Below are 27,222 nucleotides of genomic sequence, written 5' to 3'. Positions count from 1 at the left end.
GTCACAGCGGTACGATACCGATATGTCAGTGTCAAAAATGATATTTCTTCAACCAAAAAACGTCACTTTTGATACAGACAGAGTGAACTGCGTCGTGGATATTCACCGGTCAGTTGTCTTCATAAACCACATGCCTTCCTAAACCTTGACGTTGGCGGAATCATCGACAATATCGATGGAGCCATAATACCCAAAGATTGATTGATTGATACAGACAGATCGGTATCGTACCGCTGTCACTTCTTAAAGCACTGTTCAAATCGGACCGTATATCATAGACAGACATAGAAATACAGTAAAGCGTAAGAAAACACGTTTTTTTTTCATATACGTACCTATACGCTAAGTCACTATTTCTTTAGTATATGACATCTAGGTGCTTTAATTTAAGTTCTAAATAGTTTATTGGTTCAAAACACCTGAAACAGCATTATAATGCTACCTATATATATTATTTAATCTGTAGCCGAGGAGGCGTCAGCATTACCAAACATTTTAATCTGTTACAAACCATTTGCAAAGAGCTTTTCCAAATCATCTGACTTTGAAATAAATGCCCCAAATCCCTCTTTTATCCTCGCGGTCGGAATGAATATTCCTATCGTTGCCAAGAATTTACTTAAAGAGAACCAGTATAGGGTGATCACTACATCCCTAACAATCACCTGTAATCAGAGCTCACATTAAAACTGGAACTACTAAAGTGATAATTCGTCTGCGGATGGAATTATTGTTGAGAAAGGCATTATACGCCTTTCTTTGGAAAAAAAGCGCACTGAATTGTGACTAAAATGGTTGCAGTTGAAATGAGATCTTCTATTTAAATTGAATTTGTATTTTATAGTGACACTTAGCTCTACACATAGACTAGGAATCCTCTAGACTGAGTTTAGAGCAATTATTTCATGAAACCGATGGTGCCAAAAATACGGGGGTGCGGGGGGACGAGGTGAGCGAATCCCGTGCCGTGATTGGTCCGTTCAAAGACACGGACCAATCACGGCACGGGATTGACTCGAAGATGGAGTAAAACTACCGTATAAGTGGCAGAGGGGGTAGCGTTACTATGCTCAGTCTAGAGGATTCCTAGTCTATGGCTCTACATGTTAACTCGCGTCCACTTAAAGAGATTTTGTCTCATACGTTTTTATCTTGGCGTTATTCCAGTCAACCTCTAAAAGAAGATTAGGGAATTTTTTTAAACGCAAATCGGTATAAAATGTTTGAGTGGGTAGTGCCAAAGAGAATTTTCAAAGTTCCTATGAATTGTTCTCGATATTTCTTTCTGCAAGTTTATTGACAAACCCGCCTTCTTACAGTTAATAGTTTCGATTTAAATGACGTATGAAATAATCGCTAACGTATGTAAATGTTAGTTGAAACAGTCGTCAACATTTAAGAACATTGAGTAATTAATCCATAATCTGAACGGGCACTTTCTAAGTGGAGTGGTGGGAGTTGGTAAGTGGACTTAAATGAGAATTTTCTCAAGAAAGTTTCCAGAAATTGCGGTAATTATGAGAATGTTGCAACTTGCACATTGCTAAGTGGGCTTTAGTGTCTATCTTATGACTCATGGACCATCATACTGGCCCACTAAGATGGGCCAGCGTGTAGAGAGAGTAGTGGTGTCGGATGGTTTATGGCGCGGCGGGATGGCGATGGGATGGCCACGGTGTCGGTTTTTCGTGCGCACATCAAAGGCAGTTTGTCCAGCGATGGTGCGTACGCATCTACATGTGGCCCATTCCATTGTGCGTGCTCTCAACCCAGCGCTGGCCCATCGTGTAGAGAAGCCATAACCATCACATGGCCATCTTGCTTGTCCAGCGCTGGGCTATCGTATAGAGGAGCCATTATATACATTGCAAGCCACAACGCTGTTTGCCTCATAGCTGTTTATGTTTACACGCCGTAAACACTCTCCGACCTTTGACTAATGAAGCAGACTGCCAGAGTACAAAATGTAGGTAGTTTCTCTCTGGATTCATGTGGACTGTTATAAAAAATATTATTATTATTATATTATTATTCAGAGCCCACTGTGTCCCACTGCTGGGCAAAGGCCTCCCCCCTCTTCCTCCACTCGTCTCTATTTAGTGCAATATCTGGCCAGCCTCTCAAGAAGGAGTCCAAGTTATCCCGCCATCGCCGACGAGGCGACGAGGATAAAAAATAGCTAAAATATTCAAAAAACTAAAAACTATAGCTAAAAACTTTCAACATTAATTTATTTTATCCTCCTTGCCAGCGCATGTTCTGGATATATTCTTAAGTAAGTACCTTACTACTTGGGATAACAAAATAAGCTTCGGTCCAGTGAAAGTCAAAAACCGTTCATGGTGAAATTCAGCATTCAGTATATTAATGCTAGTACTACTACTATGACATAAAATACCTATAGTAACCTAGGTTAGGTTATACTAACCGAATACTTTTTAGAATCTGTGCGGAAAGAGAAGAGTCGTGGAATGATGGGGCCCAATACATTCCACGACTCTTCTCTTTCCGAACAGACTCTGTGCATTCATCGAAATTTACAAGTTTAGTTAGGTACCTAAAAACGAAGTAATAGGAAATAACATATATTAGCAGAATCGCAAATAAACTACTTATTTAGTATATACTATGCAGGGTTGGGCAAAATACTGGCTTCCACGTATTTGAAATACAAATTACAAAATACATTTTTAAAAGTATTTGAAATACAAAATACAAACTACTTTGGTGACGGGTATTTGAAATACAAAATACAAATTACAGTGTTTAAAATAATGTATTTCAATTACAAAATATAGCTTTATTTATTTTTTTGTTTAGCATTTAGTTTTAACGTTAACGAATATCCTTTCATATAAACTTATAGGGTCATTGCGCTAGTTTTCGTCCAGCTCTAGTTTACGTCCACTTGACGAAATTTGAATATATACCTACATTCCTGCACAAATTTGGACTGATTTCAATCCTTATGTCTAAGGCGTCTAAGCAATTATCTGTCTACATATAACAATGATATTTCGCAAAAAGGAAGCGCTGGTGGCCTAGCGGTAAGAGCGTGCGACTTGCAATCCGGAGGTCGCGAGTTCGAACCCCGGCTCGAACCAATGAGTTTTTCGGAACTATGTACGAAATATCATTTGCTATTTACCAGTCGCTTTTCGGTGAAGGAAAACATCGTGAGGAAACCGGACTAATTCCAATTACGGCCCTAGTTTACCCTCTGGGTTGGAAGGTCAGATGGCAGTCGCTATCGTAAAAACTAGTGCCGACGCCAATTACTGGGATTAGTTTCCAAGCGGACCCCAGGCTCCCATGAGCCGTGGCAAAATGCCGGGACAACGCGAGGAAGATGAAGATTTCGCAAAAAGTAGTAAATTAAAAATGAAATATATATTTGATAATCCGTCAAGTCGTCGAAAACTTGTGCATGGACGGAAACTACTGCAATGACCCTATCCCCTAGATTTAAACGAAAAGTTCCACGCAGAAGTTGACCTAATATAGATCCAGTATTCAGCCAATGAAAATTGTATCTCGGCTGGATCGGAGGTTCGCGGTCGGCTCACAGCTTGTGCGAGAGATTAGACATTTTAGGATTATAGAATTTAATAAAATGTATTTATAGAAATGTATTTTGAAGCTTGAAGTATTTGAAATACAAAATACTAAATACATGTGAGTGCAGTATTTGAAATACCAAATACAAAATACTTTTGAGGTAGTATTTGAAATACAAATACAAAATACTAATTTGTATTTCAAATACGTATTTCAAATACATGTAATTGAAATACTGCCCAACCCTGATACTATGACACGGACATGTAGTGTAGGCCCCTGGCCTACAAGACAGGCATGAATATGCAGAGCCTCAGGCGTTAGAATAGAGGTGTCTTTGCTTGTGACTTAAATACATACTAAGGGCCACTTGCACCATCCTACTAACCCGGGGTTAAGCGGTTAAACCGTTAACCCAATGTCAAAATGTACTGGTAACTATGGTAATTCCAGGTTTAACCGGTTAACCCTGGGTTAGTGGAATGGTGCAAGTGGCACTTAGATGTGTAATTATTAGTACTTAATATATAGTTATCCTGAGATAGCTATGAGGCTTTGCTTGCAATTCGCATGAGACTGATGCTGTTCCTAGTCTTAATTCGAAACTTATTTCTTCTTCTCCTAGCTAGTCAATGAGTAAAAAAAAACATGAGTTTTTTTTTCCGTGAGTGGAGGCGACCACTATGTAGTGTAGTAGAATAAAGTCTTTAGGTACTTCTTTCATATCGGTGTTACTGGATCGAAATTACGACAACATAGTTGGGCGTTTTTTTTTGTTGTCCCCTACACTTTTTTTTCAAATTTGGGATTTTTTTATGTTATTTCTACTCAGAATCACGAGCTCTTTCTTTCCTAATAGGAGAAAAAAAGTGTCCTAAGGTTTTTATTTCCATTACGTCACCATTTTTCATAGACTTTGTATGGCGGTCGCGGAATGGAAAGATCGAAAAATGTATGGAAGTTTTGGGACACTTTTTTTTCTCCTATTAGGATAGAAAGAGCTCGTGATTCTGAGTAGAAATAACATAAAAAATCCCAAATTAAAAAAAAAAGTGTAGGGGACAACAAAAATAAAACGCCCAGCTTGTTTTTCACTTTTGCAATAATGTACGACAAGATATGGTGTTTCGAGTTCCGACGACAAATTGTGTTAGTCTGCACTCCCTTAATATGGGTTCTTGTTTGGTATCATGTAAAGGGGCACCCAAATCATAATATGATTATTATAAATGATTATTATGATTTATATTATAAACCCAAAGCATTTTTTATAGTTACGTAGTTTCTCAAAATAAAACCGTTCTCGTCTTAAGATTTATGATGTTTCAATAGTATTATAGCTCGTATGGAGTAGCCTTCAAGATGGCTGTAGCATTTTTCATGTATCGCCGCGGGGTTTGGGGCACAGTACAAGTATTCAACATTAAGGATACAAACATTTTACATTAATGGCCTGTTTTTCGCACATTACCTCTCATGATATACACCCCAGCACGAGTTAAGCATTATTTTTGTATAAAAACCAACCTCGATACTATCTTTGAGTGGAATAAAATTTATACGAGTACTACAGTAAAACCCGTTAAAAGGAAAAAATAACCTTTTTAATCGGTCGGTGGTAAACAAGCATACGCCCTGTTTGCGCCACGTATTAAATACTTAACCTATGTATTCTAACCTCCTTGTCGGGTTTTCAATATAGACGGCAAGGCGATAATAAAAAAGAGAAAAAAATGTCACATGTCACGTCAATACATGTAAAATAAAACTCGATTCAATATTGTGTGTTGAAGAAAATGAAACCAAAGGGATCCCTATAATTAAGTATACATACAACAAAATAAAGTGCCGCCGAATCAGTGGAGACTGGAGACTCTATAAGGAGGAAAACGCAGAACCAGTGCATGTAAGTTTTTTCCGCATCCCCACGCCCTATGGATTAGCCTATGGACGCCTGCAACTCCAGGCGTCTATTTATGTGAGTTGCCGACCCTTTTGTTATAAAATGAGTTATTTAACTATAAGTACTTTTTTCTACTCGTCGACTGCAAAGCTTGAATTAAGACTTCGAATACCAAAGTGAAATCGTATACTTTTTTCACTACGGGACCCCAACTCAACTATAATATTTATTTCGATACAGTTTAGTCAACTATAATATTCATTTCGATACCGTTTAGTCAACTATAATATTCATTTCGATACAGTTTAGTCAACTATAATGAAATTGACAAATCCAAAGCGCCTCGCAATGTCACGCCCTCGCCAGACAAGGAATGAAGGACTTTGGAGCAGGATATCTGGAACCAAAGGACTTTAAAACGCTACCCATGAGCTCCATCATCCGACACATGGATATGGTGGGAAAAGCTCTTGAGTAGTTGACGGATCTTCTCTAGGGGGTAATTGCACAAAAGATCCCTATGGGTCGAAGTGTATCCGCAAGGGCCTCCGAAAACAATAAGATAAGATAAGTACCAGGGCCTCATGACTTACGAGAAGGTGTCGTTGACCAACCGGCCGGGGACGCGGGGCGCGGGGGCCGGGTCGCGTACGAGTATGAAGGTATCGCGGCTGCTCGCGCATCTTAGCTGTATACTTTTGGTTTTTTTACCTACATAGGTATATGATTCTTCTACTAGTTTTAAGTATTTTTTTGTTGACTCGTAGAAAAAGTATTGTATACAATAGTGATATAATCAAGCTTTTCAATCTCGTACCTTTACTTACTTACCTAAACACGGTACTCGACTGAAAAGCTCTCCATTATATCACGATTGTATAACATACTATTGCCTACTAACCTAACCTATCTAACTTTTTTGTGGTAGCTACACTGAAACATTCACAGTGTGATTATTTAATTGCGACTAGATATTGATTGATACGACGGCCAATGAATTGTGCCGATTCAATGTATTCGTGTCGCCAGTGGAAAGGCCCCGTTACGCCTGACTTGAAATTCACGGATCGTCATTGTTGACAAAGTTTTGGCCTCATCAACATTCTATGCGCGTTCCAAATGTTCTCATTTGATACTCGTATATTACAATAAGCTTGTCAGGCTCACGTTTTAGCGTGTGCGTTGGGGGAGATATAGCTTTGTGAAAAAGTACTGTCGTAAAATATGTCTTCACTCCCACCCGGTGATCTTGTCACAATGTCATTGGGTTACCGACTGAATGTCCTTGTTGCCTGGAGTCCGATTCAGATTTAACAACATGTTACGGTTTTGATCTTATTTTGATATATCCTTGAAGGTAGCTTACGATGATTGGTGCATGCAAAATGAAATGAATGTCTTGCCCATAGACTAGGAATCCTTTAGACGGAGTTTAGAGCAATTATTTCATGAAACCGATGGTGCCAAAAATACTGCGGTGGGGGGACGAGGTGAGCGAGTCCCGTGCCGTGATTGGTCCGTTCAAAGACACGGACGTCACACAAAGACACTTTGACTCGAAAATGGAGTAAAACTACCGTATATTTGTGGCAGAGGGGGTAGCGCCTGTGTCTGTCTGCGGGGGTGTCTTGTCTGTGGTCTTGCCTGACAAGAGCGCCAATCACCAAGACGATCGTTAAGCTCTTATCAAAACCAATTGAAAACCATAACAAAATATTCAAATAGAAACAGACGATTCTTATTTGTTGAAGGATTTATGTGGTTGGCGTGAGGCAATTTGCCAAAAGTAAAAAAGAAAATGATGATAGTATCTATAAAAACATCGTGCGATGATACTGTCTTATCTTCTTGACAAATATGTTTGAGGGATCATCTGCAGGCCTCGGAGTTTTTTTAGCACGGTAAGACTAAGGAGAGCTATGGAGTCTTTGTTAACATTAAAATTAAGTTCATACTCATACTCATCCTCATTAATTAAGTACAAGTAAATTATGTACAGCTCTAGACCTAATAAATATCAGCGATCATCACAATAACGAAATACGTAACTATATATTCATGACATAATGTGACATCTGATTTACTCATACACATATTTAGGTAAAGAGGTTTAATCATAAGTGGCCTATCACTTAAAAAAGTACTTAAGACATGCAATATGGGTAATATAATAATATTAACATACACATATACATATTATTACTTTTATATAATATAACATTTAATTAAATATATGTAAACAGAATTAATTACATATAAGTAGTCTAAGTATTTATAAAACGATTCGGACGAACTTAATTAATGAGGATGAGTATGAGTATGAATTTAATTTTAATGTTAACAAAGACTCCATAGCTCTCCTTAGTCTTACCGTGCTAAAAAAACTCCGAGGCCTGATCATCTGCGTCAATGCTGCAAAGTTTAATTTATGACGTCAAAGGTCCCAAACAAGTTAGGTGTATTAAACAAACTCCCAATTTTGTATTAGGCTTTGAAATAATGTTTGGGTCTCGATTTGTAAAAACAATGTTGGGTCTCGATTTGTAAAAACAATGAGCTCGCAATCGGTGCGTAATTGTTCCCATTACCATAAACTGCCCCTCCTCTGCAGGGTAAGGAAGGCCAGGGGGTAAGTCAGTTTGTAAAAACCAGAATGACCCAAGTCTAGTTCATTTATCACGCGATTTTACTGCTTGTCGCTAGAAGAATATGTCCTAAAATGGCGTAAACGTTTATTTAGACTTACTTTATTTGATTGTTAGGGTCTTTCAAATTCTTCGTTATTTCATTTGAACACGATTGAAAGTCGGATCCTTTTTGATATGTTTGTGATGGCACACCCTTACTTAGTTCTTTGTTTTTGATTGGGATTCCGGAACAGGTAAAGTGCAGATATAGGACCCCGTAATCACTTCAGCTTCAGAAAGTGAATGTCAGTATAATATTTAAAAACTTCGCGTTTTGAACACATATTTATAGACGGGTCTAACGCGAAATTTATTCAATTACCTTTATATACCGACGTTTCGACACAGGTTTCACTGGTCATGGTCGCGGCTAACTGATGTCCCAGCAAAATGTCAAAACAGAGATTTGTGCAACTACCCGACGAAAAGTGTATGAAAAAGTTTGGGGTAGACATCACATTTTCAAACCATGCACCCACTACACATAATGTTAATTATTGTCAATAGTCCGACACGCAACACTCACAAAAATAAAATAAAAAAATTAATAAATAAAACGTTTATTCAGAGATCTTTCTTATAACTAATTACATATATTCTTCTGCCAAACCACAGAGTGGTTTGTTGGCAGACGAGGCTCCTTTATGTATTTGCAAGCTAGGTAGTTGATAGGTAACTTAAACTTAGGTATCTACTTAACCCTTTACCTCATGCGCAGCCCTATATAGCAACTATTAAAGTTCATTTTTAAACAAATACTTTTTATTTATGACATGAAGTAAGGGTAATATCCACGCACACGTCCGAAGAGAGATCCTTTGGCTTTAACTTCTGTATCACTGGTTCCCAAGTTGGCAATAACTTGAATCCATCCTCCCTATTAAAATACCTGGGGTGTTTCTTGATTTCAATTGCTTCTCGCACAACTCGAGGATAATAATGGCGTTCAGTGGAGACAACTTTTGGTATAATGGTTTGGTTGGTGAATGTCAATGTTTTCAATACTGTGAAAAATTGGAGAAACATTACCATCCTTAAAATTATGCACTGGAACCAGCTGAATTCAGAAAGAGATTTCTCATCCAAAAAAATATTGTATATTTGAGATTTCTCATTTAAAAAAAACGGCCTTCATATTCAGATTAGTTAAAAACTTTTAGTAAAATCTATATTCCCGGTTCTCGAGATACAGGCTACGCCTAGTTTGGGGCCGACGGATATTAGCTTAATTGTAAAATCTAATTTATGTTAAGTTCAATCTGTTATGTCGATTTCTAAAAAATGTTTGGTAAATAAACGATCTGTATTTGTATAGAAACCAGAAAAAGACGAAAATTCTTGAACTAAAGAAGTCTAAAAACTGTTATTTCAAAAATCTCAATGAAGAGCTCAAAGAACGGCTTCTAAATGGCACGTTGTATGAAGCAGTGAAGTATGAAATGCTTAAACAGGTAGACCTACCATTGAAAAAATTATTGGATATTGGAAAAACTGTGGAGGGCGCATATAATTTAACCTATAAGAGTGAAAAAAAAAAAAAACGAGTGAGTTGTGGGGCAAAATCACGTCAGAGTGGGAGCGTCATGTCACGTCAGAAAACTCAAACCTGACTCTGGCAGACCCTGCCGGCGATGGCGGGATGAACTGGACTCCTTTTTAAAGGAGTGGCCAGACATAGCACTGGACAGAGATTTGTGGACAAATTGGGGGGAGGCTTTGCCGAGCAGTGGGACACGACAGGCTCAAAATAACTAACTATAGGCTAACTGCTGCATGTTTGTACTTCTATTCTTGTAAACGTATTATATATGCGTGCCAAGTTTCGTGCTTTCTACCAGATGGGACCGTACCTGCATACTAAATCAAGCTAAGGAGCCACACTAGTACCGTCATGTTTATGTGTAGGTACTATACAGGGATTACATGATACATCACAGGTTTCAAGATAATTGCAGCGACCTCAAACGCTCTTTGAGCGCAAAGCTTTAGAGAGCTCCTCATTATAGCGGAAATATACAGTCTGTAGTGATGACGTTTGATGCTTGAGGAGTAAGTAACAAGACTCAAATTACTGTAGCTGCTGAAAAACCCTCAACCTACTTACGGCCATAGAGAAATATAGTAAGACAAGAGTGCTCACTCCATACATCAGTTCAGACTATTAATATCAGTGTCTACATCTAGCATCGAGTAGCGGAACTATCAGTACTGCTACTTGACAATAGATGTAGCAGTACCTACTGATAGTTCCGCTACTCGATGCTAGATGCTAATAGTCTTTTTGGTACTAAAACTGATGTATGGAGTGAGCACTCTATGTATTTTTTTCTCTATGTTACGGCCCAATTCGAACAAAATTTATAAGATGGCACACCGATACGATTCTGATCTCTCAGTGTCAAAAGTGACATTTATTCAACCAAAAACGTCACTTTTGACACCGCCAGGTCGGTATCGTATTGGTGTGAGAACTTATAAGCTTTGTTCGCATTGGGCTGTTATTACATACATATCTAAATACTAACCAAAGCAATATTGTCATTCATAACAAACCGCATGAATAAAAATTCAGGCTCATCTTAAAAATAAAATAGTTCTTTACCAGGATTCGAAACTCGTGCCACCATTACAGTACTTAAGTGTCGCTAGTAGGTAACAGTAGAAACTATGCAAATATACGAGGGGCGTTCAAAATATTCTCGGTATTGATATCTTACGACCTCTTCTAAAATTTCTTTCGTTACTGGCCGCTAAGGTTTATTCATTGACATTAAAAAAAAGTATAATTCGAACCGAGATGGTCTTTTGTTTTTCTGCAATTGCTGAACAAACATGAACATCATGTGCGAATTGACAATGTTAACTAAATTAGAACATCGATGCGTGATAAAATTCTTGACAAAACAGGGTAAAAATCAAAAAACCATAAAAGAGGAAATGGATTGTGTTTACTGCTCCTTCTTTATCTACCATTCAAAAGTGGTCAAGCGAGTTTAAACGCGGAAGGGAGAGTATTGAAGATGACCCTAGACCTGGCCGGCCTGTAGTAGCTACTTCACAAGAAAATATTGATAAAGTGGAAAAACTTATATTGGAAGATGGTCGAGTGAAGGTAAAATCTATAGCACAAGTAACCAATCTCTCTATTGGTACCGTACATGATATTATACATGACCATCTTAATATGTCAAAAGTAAGTGCAAGATGGGTTCCGCGAATGCTGACTCGGCTTCAAAAAGACATGCGTGTAGCTTGTTGTTCCGATTTTATTGACCTGTGCGGTGAACATCCTGATGAGGTGCTGCAAAGAATAGTTACTGGAGATGAAACCTGGGTTCATCATTATGACCCAGAGAGTAAACAAGAGTCCATGCAGTGGCACATTAAGGGTTCAGCTCATCCCAAGAAGTTCAAGGTCATCCCTTCAGCTGACAAGGTCATGGCCACGATATTTTGGGATTGTGAAGGAGTATTACTAATCGATTATAAAGAAAAAGGTGTAAATATCACAGGACAGTACTACGCTAACATTCTACGTCAATTAAAGGATGTAATTAAAGAAAAGAGGCGAGGAAAGTTAACCAAAGGTATTCTGCTTCTGCATGACAACGCCCCCGTCCATACTGCTCATATTGCCAAGGCAGCTATTGTTGAATGTGGGTTTAAAACTGTTACTCACCCACCGTATAGTCCGGACTTAGCCCTCAGCGACTTCTTTTTGCTCCCCAATCTTAAAAAGGATCTGCGTGGAAATAAATTTTCTGACGATGAAGCATGGAAGGCGGCAGTGGAGGAGCATTTTTACACGAAAGATAAAAAATATTTTTACGAGGGATTAAAAAAAATAATTGATCGATCTTTTAAGTGTATGAACATAGGGGGGGAGTATATTGAAAAATAAAAATATCAAACTTTTCGTACTTGTTTGTTTTCATTCTCATACCGAGAATATTTTGAACACCCCTCGTACTTCGTTCTTTTAGACCTATTAAAAATAACTAAGCAGAAGTAAACATGAGGATTTAAATCATGTATTTTATTTATTTTATGCGATAAAATAATCAAGTATCTAAATAATGAGTAGGTGCTACTTACTGTAAATGGGGTGGATATTTATTGAATAAAGTACCTACCTACGATGATCAAGCTTATGATAGGGCCGTGTCGTACGGCTGCGATCGTGGCCCACAAATGGTCTCGCCGGAAGATCAGCGCTGACTTTCGGGTCAGTATTATACTGAGGCGAGCCCATTTCGTGGTAAACTTTAACGCTTACCAAGTTTTTGAATATTTGTAGTTTTTAGTTATACTCTTGTATGTAATTTTAGTTTTAAGTTTATCACGAATAAAATACTTGATTCTGATTATTTTTACGGTACTTACATTGAAAATGTGACTACTATAGTTCAACAACCACAGGACATCGGGCAAACAACTAAATGTGATACAACATTATGTCATTTTAATACCATGTAATACTTATCCGATAGAAATGCTCATGCTTACTTATGAGGAGTTGTTTCTAATGCTGATACCAGAGTATAGACTAAAGTCAGGCGTGCCTCACTCCGCGATTTCATCGCTTTGCTACAGGTAGCTAAAAGTACATCCGTTCGGCCCCAATTTTGGGGAAAGCCATAAGCCGCGCGTGGCGCTGTCGCCACCTAGCGGCCATATCTGTGCTGATCGTAACAGACGCGTTTTGTTAGAGAGTGAGTCTTCTGTACTCAGTACTATTATTTATTCTGTGCTAAAGTGGCCATTACATAAAAGAAGTTTCATCCAAGCTTTTAGTTTTTAAGGCACAATAAGGTAAACTAAAAGCCCCGCGTCAAGCTTTTAAACACTCAGGTATAATAACAATAACAATATGTCGTTAAGCTACAACTGCGCGGAGCCAAGTGCTCCCGCGCTTACCAAGTTTACTCACTTACAGCTTACAGCTCCAATCCTGAAGGCTTGCTCTTAAGATACCGTACAATTTCGGAACTAAAGTCGCTAATAATCAAAATTACGTATAAAGTAGTAACTAATAATTTGCACCTATGTTGGACAAGTTAGTTATCTAAAAAAATAGTTTTTTCCATTCTCCGTCTTTATTTTAAGTAACCGACTTAAGGATGACTCACGTTAGACCGGGCCGTGTCCGGGACGGAGCTTCCGGAGCTTCGTTGTCTAAGCATCACGTGATCACCGGTCATCTGTTATAGAATAGTAGGTAAGCGCCGGAAGCTCCGGCCCGGACACGGCCCGGCCTAATAACTATTACTTTTCTTTAGATAACTAACTTGTCCAACATAGGTGCATATTATTACTTTAAAGTTAGTTAACTTTACTACCTACCTGTTCAGAGCAAGAATAACATAAGCCGTTAGATAAAGGCAAATAAATCGAAAACTACCTAGGTATTTCAACTTTCTGATGCTATACCTGCTTCCTTAGTTTGTTCTGTATCTCCCACTACCCTAAAGTTGTCTTGAATAAGACTGCTTATTTATTTACTTGTAGATCGGTCGGATAATAAAAATGTGCAAAACATTCATTGTTAAAGCAAAATATTTCGATACCGGCCTCTTAAGTGTTAGAATGTCATCATTCTAACACTTAAGAGGCCGGTATCGAAATATTTTGCTTCATCAGCATCGTTTCAGCGTCATCGCTTGACCACTTAGTAAGACAAGTTACGTGCCGACATTCGCCTAACTTATATACACTTAGAAGCAAGAGTACGACGAAGGTTATAACTGTTTTAGGCTATACGAAACTCGTTCGGTCTGATGCAAAATTTGAAAAGTTACCTACCTTAAACGGTTTAGGCTGTACGTTGTATCAAATGCTAAGATCGAAGTGCTAATAAGACTCAACGATTTATACCGTCTTAAAAATCTTTTTAAAATAGCAAGGTACTAGCCTTATTTAAGCCAGATTTTTTTAAAGAAATGGGGTAGTTTCTCATGATGTCTGACGTCTTTAGGTCTGAAAATCCTGTTATCCGAAAATAAACAGCTATTCGTGGGTATTCTGCGTGATAACTAAATAATCCAGCAAATGGTCTGAAAAAGTTATTGAGTTTTAAGCATTCACAACTTTAGTAGGTTAAAGGTTTTTAAAACACTTTATGCCGTGAAGGTGTGAGTTATTTAAGAGGCTGATAACGATATTTCGTTTTTCAGGGTAATTTCATAACTATTAAATAAAAGTGTATACCGCGAGGACCGGAAAATTTGACCGCCTGATGACTACAGTTCTATTTATAATACAACAGGCTTACCAACAAATACGTTGAACGTTAAGCCATAAATGGGTAGGTACCTAAAGAGTATTAAAATAAAATTCGATTAACAGTTGGTAACTGGAATCGAAATAGACGAACGGAAACAAAGGCAACAAATTATATTCAAACGAATTTGAATTGAATAGGCTGGCCCGAGAAGTAAATTATAGGTACACGTGTAATTAAATCGAACCGGCAGATGCTGGGTACGTCTACAATCTCTTTTATGATACAATTGCAAATACGACACAAATTACGAACCATTTCAATAATAAATAAAATATTCACCTGCGCCAATTCTTCAGAATGGTCGTGCCACGCTCTATTGGGATCGATCTATCATCACTGACAGGACTATTGTAGCCAATAAGCCTGACATTGTGATAATAGATCGAGCGCAACGCCGGGCCGTGCTCGTTGACATCACCATCCCCCATGATGAGAATCTCGTGAAAGCCGAGAAGGACAAGTCCAGTAAGTACCTAGACTTGGCTCACGAGATAACCGCCATGTGGGATGTTGATTCGACGATCATTGTCCCGATAGTTGTTTCAGCGAACGGTCTAATAGCGAAGAGTCTCGACCAACATCTTGAGAGACTCTCGCTAGGTGGTTGGATCAAGGGCCAGATGCAGAAGGCGGTGATCTTGGACACGGCGCGGATAGTCCGCCGGTTCCTGTCTCTGCAGCCCTGACCACCGGTAGCTTAGGCTTTGCCCCGCTGCTGGCGGCACCCTAGGTTAGGTTTTTTATAATGTGTTTATATGTATTTTGTATTGTTTTTGTAAGTGTTTTTGTATTTTATTTTTATATCCATATTATAAAATAACCTAACCTAAGATCAAAAATAAATAAAGTGAAAAATAAAATAAAAAATTTTATTCAGTAAACCAAACAGTTTTACAATGTGCTAGTTGGTGTCTCTTTTTAAGCATCAAGATACTTGTGTCAAGAGATATATAAATAACTAGCTGTTGCCCGCGACTTCGTACGCGTGGATTTGTATATTGGTGGTTATACATTCTACATTAGTTAAGCTTTAGAACATTATGCAGCAAAAGATAGCAGTAGGGACGGTTAATCATTTGTTAATTATTATACAACGCATGAGATTTGTCTTTCACAACCTGGCTACGAAGTTTCAAGCCCCTAACTGAATAAAATTGTTCTCGATATAATCTCTCTCAACCCGCAGAAGATTTTCAAGTCCACTATTTAATAAAACCTACTACCTAACTACCTATTTACGAAGTTTGAAGTTCCTAGCTTTAAATAAAATTTGAACCCTCTACCAACTCTCAACCCCTGTTTAAACTTTTAGGGGATGAATTTTGAAAAACGCTGAAATTACTTTTCTTGTATTGTAATAATATGCCTTTATACAACGATTCAAGTCCCGCACTCAAATAAATATTTGGGTTCCATACAAATTTTTGACCCCCTTCACCACCTTGGGGGATGAATTATCAAAGACTGAAATTAGTTTTGTTTACCTTTACCTTTTTACAAAGCTTCAAGTTCCTAGCTTTAAATAAAATTATAACCTATACAATCTTTCTACCTCTTTTTAACCCTGTTATGGGATGAATTTTTAAAAACGCTGAAATTAGTTTTCTTGTGTTCTAATAATATGGCTTTATACAAAGATTTAAGTCCCGCACTCTCAAAAATATTTGATCTCCATACAAACTTTCAACCCCTTTTTCACCTCCTCGGGGGATGAATTTTTAAAATCGCTGAATAGGGTTTTTTGTTTTTTAATAAAATACCTTTTTACGAAGTTTCAAGTTCCTAGCTTTAAATAAAATTTGAACCCTATACAGACTTTCAACCCCTTTTGGATCCTTACAGGGGATGAATTTTTAAAAACTTCTCTTTTAATGAAATAACTTTTTACGAAGTTACAAATTCGTAGCTTAAAAAAATTTAAACCCTATACAATCTTTCAACCCCTTTTTAACCCTTATAAGGGATGAATTTTTGTAAACGCTGAAATAACTTTTCTTGAGATCTAATAATATGGCTTTATACAAAGATTCAAGTCCCGCACTGTAAAAAATATTTGATCTCCGTACAAACTTTCAACCCCTTATTCACCACCTCGGGGGATGAATTTTTAAAAACACTGAAATTATTTTTGTTGTTTTTTAATTTCATACCTTTTTACGAAGTTTCAAGGTCCTAGCTTAAAATAAAATTTGCACCTCAAGACAAAGTTTCATCCCCTTTTTTACCCCCTTAGGGGTTGAATTTCCTAAAACGTCGCAATTCCTTTTTTTTGCAATCGGCTATTATGCCTTTCTAAAAAGTTTCAAAGCATTTGTAATGGATTCAAACTTTCAACCCCTTTTTAACCCTGTTAGGGGATGAATTTTCAAAAACGCTGAAATTACTTTTCCTGTCTTATAATAATATACCCATATACAAAGTTTCAAGTCCCACATTCACAAAAATATTTGATCTCCATACAAACTTTCAACCCCTTTTTCACCACCTTGGGGGATGAATTTTCGAAAACGCTGAAATTAGTTTTCTTGTTTTTTAATATAATATATTTTCACAAAGTTTAAAATTCCTAGCTTAAACTAAAACTTGAACCCCATACAATCTTTCAACCCCCTTTTAACCCTTTTAAGGGATGAATTTTTGGAAACGCTGAAATTACTTTTCTTGAGATCTAATAATATGGCTTCATACAAAGATTGAAGTCCCGCACTCTAAAAAATATTTGATCTCCGTACAAACTTTCAACCCCTTTTTCACCACCTCTGGGATGAATTTTTAAAAACACTGAAATAAGTTTTGTTGTTTTTTAATTTCATACCTTTTTGCGAAGTTTCAAGGTCCTAGCTTAAAATAAAATTTGCACCCCAAGACAAAGTCTCATCCCCTTTTTTACCCCCTTAGGAGTTGAATTTCCTAAAACGTCGCAATTCCTTTTTTTTGCAATCGGCTATTATGCCTTTCTAAAAAGTTTCAAAGCGTTTGTAATGGATTCAAACTTTCAACCTCTTTTTAACCCTGTTAGAGGATGAATTTTTAAAAACGCTGAAATTACTTTTCTTGTCTTATAATAATATACCCATATACAAAGTTTCAAGTCCCACACTCACAAAAATATTTAATCTCCATACAAACTTTCAACCCTTTTTTTACCACCTTGGGGGATGAATTTTCGAAAACGCTGAATTTAGTTTCCTTATTTTTTAATTTAATACATTTTTACAAAGTTTCAAATTCCTAGCTTAAAATAAATCTTGAACCCCATACAACCTTTCATCCCCTTTTTAACCCTTTTAAGGGATGAATTTTTAAAAACGCTGAAATTACTTTTCTTGAGATCTATTAATATGGCTTTATACAAATATTGAAGTCCCGCACTCTCAATAATATTTGATCTCCGTACAAATTTTCAACCCCTTTTTCACCACCTCGGGGGATGAATTTTTAAAAACGCTGAAATTAGTTTTCTCGTTTTTTAATTTAATACCTTTTTGCAAAGTTTCAAGGTCCTAGCTTAAAATAAAATTTGCACCCCAAGACAAAGTTTCATTCCCTTTTTTACCCCCTTAGGGGTTGAATTTCCTAAAACGTCGCAATTACTGTTTTTTGTAATCGGCTATTATACCTTTCTAAGAAGTTTCAAAGCATTTGTAATGGATTCAAACTTTCAACCCCTTTTTAACCCTGTTAGGGGATGAATTTTCAAAAACGCTGAAATTACTTTTACTGTCTTATAATAACATACCCATATACAAAGTTTCACGTCCCACACTCACAAAAATATTTGATCTCCATACAAACTTTCAACCCCTTTTTCACCACCTTGGGGGATGAATTTTCAAAAACGCTGAAATTAGTTTTCTTGTTTTTTAATATAATACATTTTCACAAAGTTTCAAATTCCTAGCTTAAACTAAAACTTGAACCCCATACAACCTTTCATCCCCTTTTTAACCCCCTTAGGGGTTGAATTTTTCAAAATCGCTTCTTATCTCTTGTACACTTTACAAATGCAACCTAGTGTGCAAATTTCAACTTTCTAGCTTTTGTAGTTTCGGCTCTGCGTTGATGAATCAGTCAGTCAGTCAGTCAGTCAGTCAGTCAGGACACTTGCATTTATATATATAGATATAGATAAGCACGACGTACTGAAAATCACGTACATTAATAAGGCCAGGCATAATATTGGACACAAAGGCACAAAGGCAATATTGTGCTTGCCCTGACAATATTCAAATATCTATTAATAGAACAATATACAAATAAACAGGAAATGAATTTTCCAAAACTGCAAATCACTCGTTCATTTCTGTTTGTAGTGGCAGGCAGTAGGTGGCAGAAGATTAATGTTTCAATTATAGGACAAGGGATGTATTTTAACCGTAAAACGTAAAAATGAAACTCGCTATACCATTGTATCCTAACTTTATAATTTGGGATAACCACAATTTTGAACTCGGCGATTCATACAAAGTTTTAGGGGTTTTTTACTCCAACAGTTAGGTTACATTAATTTCGTATACAGTATCCGACCACATTTTTCCACGAGGCTGGCCATTGAATAAAGAATAAAATTACTTCGCATCCGTGGTTTTAGAAGTTTTTCCAGGCTAATAGAATATTTACGAACCGCAGTATTGTGTTGTGATTGAAAAGGGCTCGGCTTTGTACCGCGACGGTGGCGTGTCACGCTACGACGCCGGGCAGACATTGGCGTCGGCCGGCAGACAATCACTGTCTGTTTGTTTTCAATAAAACTTCCATCTGTCAGGCGCTCAAACTTAGACATACAATCCTAACTTGGCATTTTGAACCCTTCCTCCTCCCGTCATAAGGATGTTTGAGTGGTATACGTAAGTAGGCAGACCCGTGTCGCTCAGGGTGCTTGTTACGTATAACAAAGATGCGGACGTGGCATACTTCGGCCCCAGAGCTTTAATACACGTGCAATAAGAATCGAGGATTTGATTTGAACGACATCTATATGGTCACTTGTATTTTATTTTCTATTGACATTTAAACCACAGAACAAGTTAGAATGGCGATGCGAGCAGGGTACGTGTCGCCGCCGGTTTTGAGCAAACGCTCGCATGCTACTCGCCCGCGCTGACCGAAAACGAAGTAAACATGCCTTTTTGCGCCACAATAACCTTCAGATTAAGAAGCCAAACATCAAATCTGTCTAAAGGAGGCGTATCCATTCTCACCACGCACACAAGGCGCTAGCTAGTTTTTACTACTTTTTACTACCGTTGCGCGAGTGTTAGTAAATGTGGAGAGGAACGAGCGGCGACACAGGTTCCGATACTAACTGCGCGCGATAGCCATTCTAACCTCTTTAATATGTTCTGTGTTTAAAACCAAAGAAGAATGTTGAATGAAAGAAAGGTGATTGAGCGACATGTTGACGAGTAGAGTGTAATTTATCAGGAATTAAGTGAAATTATTCAAGTACGTGTACAGATAAATTGTACTACTTTTGTGTAGAGTTGGAACTGGCTAAGTTAGCAGTGATTTTGATAGTACAGACTATGAACGTGTTATCTTAAACGCCACAATATAATTTGCATAAAACTGATATTATTTATCATGAAAATTTAAAATTGTATTAAAATACCGAAAACTGTATTTGGAATACGCAAGTGAAAGCATTGAAGAACGTTAATGTACCTATTTAGTATTTTGTGCGAGATTTTTTACAATTTCAGCGGTAAAACGTTAGGTACCTACTTTCCATTAATGCTTTTAATAAACAAAAATGCCGAGAAAAGCTGTAACACGACTTTGCTGGGATGGTGTAATTACTCAACGCCGAAAAGGGAACTTAATCTACTCCATTAAAGGCTCTCCGCGGTATTCGGAAAACAAGATACGTTCTAGAGAAGAGAACGATACGATATGTACTAGATACCTGGTAGTTTAGATTTCAACTAGATATCTTTTGCAGCTCAATTCGGGCAACCAATGTCACTTTGACGTTAAATTATCGTATTATAAGATCGTTTCAAAATCGTTTTGAGATCTAAAAATACATAACGAGACGTTTTAGACATTGTGGAAATCGTTCGAGTATCTCCAGAATCGCGGAAATGTTAAATTTGACAGGCTAGATCTTAAAAATATCGTTGTTGTATCGTGGTGATGTTTAATAAAACTTATAATAGGGGAAACTGGGGAGGGTTGATCACCCCTTTTGTTTTTAGCATACATTTTCTTAACTATTTGTAGTATTGAAAAACTTTATAGACCATACGATTCAGAATTTATCTCTTCATTAATAGTTTGAATTAGAACAGATTTGTGCAATAAATTAGACCATTATTTAATGAAAACCCATACTGTTGACTTTTACCATGTGTCCCCTATGTAAGGGAGACTTGTTTACCCCTGGTCGGGAGCCTTGATCCTAGGGGGATCAAGTGACCCTGGTTCTTGGGACACATGGTAAACAGATTTTTACCATGTCTCCCCATACCAGATTCTCATTGATTATATAACTCGGATCGCTATTAGCAATGCATCTATAATTTGTAAAATACACAGCAAACATATATATATTGCATCTTCCATGCTTTGAAGTTGTATTTCCGGTAATCAGATGTCTAAGCCGAAGGGATCAAGTCTTCCAGATTTGGGGACACTTGGTAAAAAGATTTTAAGCGCCAATGTCATATTTCGAGGGTAGTATCTACATTAATTTATTCACTTTATCTACAGAAAATTAATATATGAAGATATCAAACACATATTAATCCATAACCTTATACGTTTAAAAAACAATGTAATCGTATTATCCATAAAACAACATAAAATAGGGAATCAATTTTTGAACCAAAAAAAAAGTTAAAAAAAAAAAACAAAAATCTATGTTATTAACATAAAATTTCTTGTAACAAGCTAAATTTTTTAAAGTTATTATGAAGGTACCCATCTCAGTTCGTTATTGTTTACTATAATGAATAAGTTTAGAAATTTACTGCTCACGTTTCGAGGATGGTGTTTGAGCTGCATAATCCTAAAATCCTTTCTATGGACCGTCGGTTCTATAGTACATAAGGTCGGAAAGCCATTGAAATAGCATTTCATCCATAAAAACAAATATCGCCGGTTGAAAACCAAATATCGTTATAAGTGTTGTTTGTCGACCGAGTAACATCCCCTGTGTGTAAAACGTTTAACTTGATAAACAAGACCAAGTGCGGGTAGTTCGTAAAATGTTGATGTTAACTTTAGTTAGTCTTTTCAAAGGCCACGGGGATAATTCCGTTTTCGGAGTTCGGAGTCGGTTGTATAATTAAAAACTGAATTATACGCCATTAAATCCCGTTTTAGTAAACAATAATGAGTCAAAAACCTTGAAAGTTTAAATCAGTGTTTCTCTGGTCGTACTTTTGCGGCATGATTTACTAAAGAAAAGAAAATATTTATGATAGCACTATGAATCATTTTGTAAGTAAATTTATTACAATGTATACTTGATCGCTTTGGGGGTGACATGATCCCGGAATCATATCTCCCCTGAAGAAAAAGACAAAGTCTCCCCATACATAGTAAGATTATAAAACGTGCCGTACTCGAAACGTGTGTTCGCGTATATCAATGTAATCCAAGTTAATCATCACTTCAATAAACAACAAATAAAATAAGCACACTCACTAACATCATTTCCATCTCATATTATAAAATAAATCCAGTTAAAGCTTACCGAAAATTTAATATAGTACGCAGAAAATCTTTCACCGTCCGCCATTTTTGAACCACTGACTTTTCCGATACAGTGCCATGACAGAACGTGAAGTTAGGAACGAATGAATGAGTGTTACCAGTGCAAAAAAATGTATCTCTTTTGGTTTGATTAAAAATGAAGTTTACCAAGTGTCCCCTAGGGATCGACCCTCCCCACCCTCACCTACATATCTAATAGATCGGGCCCTCCGTTGTTTTACAAGGCGGAAACGCGCCCTTCTTCATTACCAACAACGTTCGGTTCTAATATTATTGTCACAGTAGATGGTAATTTTTAGTGTTCTGGTAATTTTTTGGTGTTTTGTAAGGCTCAAGCCGATAATTGGTAGGAAATGGCGCATCAGGATCGGGAAAAGTGGCTCGATCTCGTTTCGGCGGCTAAGACCCTCTTTGGTCGCTGAGCCATATACTTAGTTAGTTAGTTAAGCTAACTATATTTTTCGTTCCGAGCGCTAAGGAGTGAGAGCGTCTTACGGCCCAATTCGAACAATGGTTAAAAGGTGTCACACCGATACAATACCGATCTATCAGTATCAAAAGTGACGTCTTTCGTTGAAGAAATGTCACTTTTGACACTGACAGATCGGTATCGTATTATCGCTGTGAGTGCTGTAACAACTTATACCTAAGCATTGTTCGAATTGGGCCGTGTGTTATTGTAGGTACGTAGTACAACCGGAATCTGTTGCCTGCATCATATATTCGCTAGTTTATGGGGGCGATGTTGTTAGTGCCGCCAAACAGATTCCATGCCGCGTACACTCCATAATAGTCGATAAGTATAAGAAACGTTGCGTTGCCACAGCGTAGCGACGTGTAGGTACGAGTACATATCTAAACACGCAGTTTCAAAATGTGCTGTATTTATTTATTTAAACTTTTTGACAAAATAAAAAAAAATATATTACAAATGGCTGATCAATGGCATTCTCTACTAGTCAAACATATAGCTAAGAAGAGACGTAGGTAGGTACATATAAAATGGTGATAAAATGCTGAAAGAAGAATAGTAAGAACATTTTAATTTTGAACTATAGTACTAACATACTATGGGTACTAGTACTAGTGTATGTGTACGGAAAAATGTGGCCACAATTTGCCGTTAATTTGATAAAGAGTACCTAAAATAAAACTATGTGACAATGAACAAAATTTGGGAAATCAGTAGGACAACAATAGTAATACTGATTTATACATTAATTGGTTTCTTAGAACACACAATCCCCCAATGAGGGCGCCACTGGACGGTCGATGCAGCACATACCACGACTTGCTGACGTAGGTATACAAATACCATCAGTAGTAAAAGAGCATGGCGAATTCAATTCATTCATAATTTCTCCATGCAATTTCGCAGCTCACTGTACATTCAGTCATAACCAGGCATCGGAGTTTTTGTCGCATGGTAAGACTAATAGCAAGCTATGGAGTCGACATTTGCCATAAATGTAAACTCTTATTCATACTCATACTCATTTATTTAATTTATCTTAAAATGCCTTTAGAGCGGTCGGTTGTGTATATTATCTTAGTCGAATTATATAAAAAAATATTTTCTATTACATTATGAATTCATAACTTCAACTATTTCAACATACAACTATACAAACTACATCGCTGCGAAAGACCTAATGTCATGTAGGTACTGACCGCTGATAAAATTGATTAGTATTTGTCATGTGTCAATCACTGGTGATTGCAAACGTAGTAGTTATTTATATCTGTATGTGGTAAATACGTTGAGGAATATTCCATAATTAATTATTATGCCTAACCCAGAAATAGCTGCAATTTTGGCATGGATAGAGCCATACAACGATTTACAATATGACTATGAAAAATCTGCTATAGTGTGCTTGAGTTGTGAAGTACAACTCGCCCAATTGAAACATACATTTATTGCAACAAATGAGGTTTAATAAATTAAACTTATATACGTAGTAACTATTTAGTAATCTGTTCTCATATTAAATAAAATTAATCATGAGTATGAGTATGAATAAGAGTTTACATTTATGGCAAATGTCGACTCCATAGCTTGCTATTAGTCTTACCATGCGATAAAAACTCCGATGCCTGGTCATAACAACTTGACTGAACATCTGTTTCCTACCTAACCTAGCTTGCTTAACTATTTATATAAAATATTTGTATTCCATAGCGTAGGAATGTTTGCTCTCGTCGCTACATTTATTTAGGGAAGAGGAAAACATGTGGATATGAGTACCTATGATGTGGCTGTGTTTTGAATTTCGCCAGTCACGCAGAATACTCTACACCAGCGGTCGGCAACCTTATAGCAGCCAAGGGCCACATAGTAGTTAACGAAGTTGACGCGGGCCACACTTTGTTAATATTTATGACTTTATCAGACATTGTCGTTTGTCAATATTACGTACAAAATAGCCAGGGAGGCTAGCGGGCCGCATGTGACAGGTTCACGGGCCGCATGCGGCCCGCGGGCCGCAGGTTGTTGACCGCTGCTCTACACCATAGGTTCAATAGTACCTATATTTCAATATAAGTACTTAGTAAGTATTTCTTTGTTATGCACGTAACAAATTATGAAATAATACTATTTTTACAAATTATATTATGTTAAATGAATTAAAAATACTTAATAAAAATACAATTTTTCATATGTAACTATCGCGGTAAGCATACAATAACACAATTATATAGGCACCTATATGAAATATCTAGTGGTGTCTGTACACCACTAGGTATTTTGCAGATTTTTGAAAATTACATTTTTTACTCATTTTACAATATCCTCAGAGATCCCAAGAGTTTTCAAGCGTCACGATCATTAAAATCGTAGTACCTAAAATCAACTCGATCATAGAAATCATAGTACCAAATAGTGCTTAAAATCTGCATACCTATTGCATATAGGCACACTGCAAAATTATTACGATGACGGACTATCGTTGCAATTTAATTATCGTGCTTACAGAGCCACGTGATTGACGTATGCGGGCATAATGACGAGGCTGAGGTTAATAGTGATGTATCTTTTATGGAAATATTCCTTGTTCAAAGAAATATTGAGAAGTCTTGATTTTCTACAAGTTTTTGTAAAAAAAAATATGTATCTTCTATTGAGCCCAAAGTGCTGAGCACTGTTCCAATAGTTGTCAGATTCAATCTGATTTTCAAGCAATATAGATAACACCCGTGACACACATGCTGTCAACTATTGGAATAAGACTGTCAAATAGTAGTGCAATTACTGTACAGACTTCTATTTTACCGTTCTTCAAATATTAATCTATACAACCACCACCATCACCACCATTTGACCACCATTTACCATTGTACAAGTAGTACAAGTAGCCTCCGTTTCAGATTCGGCAAAAATGTTTTCATATCTCTAGTCTGTTCCATGTCTGTCCGGATGTTCTCCTCTACATGTCGCATTTAAACCGATTCACGTGTTTTAATAACAAAACTTCCGTGAGACAAAGACATATTAAATATATTAGAAACGGGTCACTCACGTATTTTAAGTCGAAAAACGCTCGACATGTTTCACTTCGTACCGAGAAGTGTCATCAGGAGCTTGCGTTCCTTGGTGGTCCGCCACCGTAAACGCAAGCTCCTGATGACACTTCTCGGTACGAAGTGAAACATGTCGAGCGTTTTTCGACATAAAATACGTGAGTGACCCGTTTCTAATATATTTAATATACCGATTCACGTGAATTATTTTTTGTTGATTCAGTTTTAGATTTTTTATTTAATATCGGAGCTGTGGCGCTTCGCAAGGTCTGCAACTCAATTCGTGACATCAAGCTGAGTGAGGACCTTTTAGCACAATGTTCTTTTTTTTTTCTAGAACGAAAAAAAAGCACATTGTGCTAAAAAAAATAACAAAGAACAGAACAACAACACCAGAACAGAACAACAACAACAACAGAAGTTCGTCCTAATGAATTTTAATTGTTATTATACTTTGTTAATTTTTTTACTAATTTGTTAATTTTTGTGCTTATAAATACCTATTACTTACTTACTGCAAAGAGGAAACGCCAGCAGCGTGCTAGGTATATATTTAGCCGGGTACCTATGGCCTAATAGCATATCATAACCTTAATTTTTATATTTACCTAAGTAGTTATAAGTTTGTAAATTTCTGTACCTATTAAATCAATAAACTTACTTACTTAAAAAAACATACTTAACTATTGATTGTCATCCGAAATAGTTCAAAATTTATATATTTCGTTCACAAAAATTTCCAGGAAATTTTGTGTTCGTGAAAAACATTAACGAATATATTATATTCCTGGGCATCACTAGGCAGACAATGACACGGGAGAATGACAAGCCAACATCTCTGAATTTCCCTGGACGCACATACCACGGAACATTCACAAATTACTCTCTGCACCATGTTGTGTAAAAGGTTAGTGCTTTTGTTTCAAATGTCTTTTGTCACGAGCACACCCTTGGTGAGAGAGATTAGTTGAACAAACGTTTAAAAGTAAAAGTTTTGTCTCAATTTAGATGTTACCTACCGTCTGTTATGTAAAACAGAAGTTTTCAAAATTCTGCCACCGTGTTTCAGTAATTTCATTATTCATTCAAGTGCTTCTAGTAGCGACTCATCATTCGCTTGCCCTTATCCAATGGGATTATCCACTTGGGGCCGGGCCGGCGCAGCACGTCTTTTTCTTACATACTTCTCTGTTGCTACTGAACTATATTTCCGTTAGGTACCTAATGTTTGCGTTTTAGCAAATAGTAAGCCTTCATTCGTTTACTATTTTAATGATGCCATTAAGGCTGATTCTGTTTTAACAATTTGATATATATTTTAATTATTTTGATACTACCTTGGCTTCAGTCGAGGATTTGTTAGACCTGTACCCCAAAAGCATAAAATGGTTGTAGTAATTCACCGAATCGCATTTCACCTCGATCTCATATTTAATTTTCGCATTGTGTCTCAATAGTTTTTTTTCTAGTGGCTATAAGTTTAAGTCGCATTTCACCTCGATCGTGCATTTAAATATCGCGTTGTGACTCAATCGTTTATTATTTTAGTC

This window comes from Cydia amplana, chromosome 12 (assembly GCF_948474715.1).
Source record: "Cydia amplana chromosome 12, ilCydAmpl1.1, whole genome shotgun sequence".
Lineage (NCBI taxonomy): Eukaryota > Metazoa > Arthropoda > Insecta > Lepidoptera > Tortricidae > Cydia > Cydia amplana.
This window is presented reverse-complemented; position numbering follows the sequence as displayed.